The following is a 2,188-nucleotide window of genomic DNA, read 5'->3' on the forward strand; positions in this document are numbered from 1 at the left end:
CAATAGAACTAAAACACAGTTGCAGAACTGTCTCTCGCAATAGTAGCCCAGAAGAGATACAACTCCCGTTACACTACTACTGTGGGTAGGGTTAAACTGTAGTAGGTGGTCACTGTTAGGGTTAAAAGTCTATAAAAACAAGCAAGCTCTGCAGCATTCTCCAGCTCCAAGTGCGGGAAGTGCAGTGTTGTAAGCAACAGGGTACCTCCCTCTAGCCTGGAGTGTCGTATTAGTGATGGATCAATCTATTCTGCATATATAAAACATCAAAAGGAGCAGGCACTACTCAGTGTGGGAAATACAATTAGCAAAAGCTTTTATTCACAAAACATTGAAAAACAGCTAACAGAAATGGTAGGGTGACTGAAGCAGCATGAGGCTAACGCATTTCACACCCTCCAGTGGTAGACTACTTCATAGACTGACCCATACCTGGGAAAATGTCTACAAGATAAAAAAAACGACTTAAAAACAATTATTATATTTTAGTTTTTATGTCTTGTAAGGGGCTCTATTTGAATTATGAAGTGTTATATAGATAGATTCTATCTGCTGAACTCTTTTTATTTAAATGTATAGTTGCACATATATATTGTTATTGTAATCAGTAAAAACAACTATTGGCATTTCCTAAGTTGTTTTACAAAATGTATTTTAATGACTAAGACAATGTATAAATTGTTTTTAAACAATTTTTATCTTGAAGACTAAAGAGTTAAATTTTCCCAGGTCTGTCTATAAATAGGGTAAAATCGCCGATATGGTTCAGTCTTTGAATAAGCACCACTAGAGAGCGGGAAATGCATTAGATTCACAAGGCTTCAATTACTCTGCCATGTCTGTTGGATATTTTTAATGTTTTGTGAATAAAAGCTTTTGCTAATTTTATTTCCCACAAAGGGGCCTATTTATCAATGTCTGGTGGACATGATACGCTGTCGGCATTTAACATTGCACAAGCAGTTCAGGTGAACTGCTTTTGCAATGCCACCTCCTACAGATTCGTGGCCAATCGGCCGCTAGCAGGGGGTGTCAATCAACCCGATCGTATTCGATTGGGCGGATTGATGTCCGCAGCCTTAGAGGCAGCGGACGAGTTAAGGAGCAGCTTCTTAACTCCTGTTTCCAGTTATCCTAGAGTCTTGCGTGGAAACAGGTATTTGGCCCCATTCGGGCCATGATAAATCGGCCCCAAAGAGTAGTGCCTGCTCCTTTAGATGATTTCTATATTAAAAGACTATAACACTGGCCTCTATGTATTAGTATTATAGTGACAGGGGTGAAAAGCTCTATGCCAGCTGGTCACAGGGAAGGGTGGTCAGGTGCCTTTAGTAGTGAGCTACACTGAGTAATAGCAGTGGGAGTATGAACTGCTTAAACTAAGTGTCACTAGAATTGTTCATAGCCACTTGCAAAACATTCATAATTAATGTATTAGAGTGTCACAACACTCTGCTTATCTTTACTTCTACACTATCTCTCCCCTGGCAATCACTTTTTTTTTTTGTACAAACTAATATTGTGGTTGATTACAATCGTTTAGAAAAATAAAATTGTTTTCAAAAGAAATCACCCTTAAAGTCTATAGAGATTTTTATAGACAATTGTTTTTATATGTTTTTCAAAAGCAATGTGATTGACCATATTATGTTTCAATATCTTCAATGTAGCATCAAAACATCACATGAAACTTTCAATTCAAAATAAAACAATTTGATTTTTTTTTACAATGCCTTCCAAAAGTATTCAGACCAATTTTTGCATTTTACCAAAATGCCAGTCTATATATTGAACTTTCATTCTGTTTGATACTTTATCTGAAAACAATTAATCTAAAAATAACCATTTTAAAGGAATATTTGTTTAATGTTGAAAAATAGTTTGAAGAGAAAAAAAACATGCATGTTTACACAGAGGAAAAAAAATGCTCCAAAGGAAATACAAATACCTAACAATTGGCCTGTATGATACTGAATTATGGTAGTAGCAACATCATACTGGTAGGGTGTGCATTTCATCAGCAAGGCATGGGGATAGAAATAGAAAACCTTTTTCTATTTACTATAAAGCTGAAGCTTTCAGCAGGACAGTAATCCCAAACACAAGGCAAAAAAATAATTTGGAGAGGCACAAGGAAAAATCAACAATGTGTATAATCTATAGTGGGCCATTCAAAATCCTGATTTCA

The sequence above is a fragment of the Bombina bombina genome, chromosome 1 (genome assembly GCF_027579735.1).
Source record: "Bombina bombina isolate aBomBom1 chromosome 1, aBomBom1.pri, whole genome shotgun sequence".
Classification (NCBI taxonomy): Eukaryota; Metazoa; Chordata; class Amphibia; order Anura; family Bombinatoridae; genus Bombina; species Bombina bombina.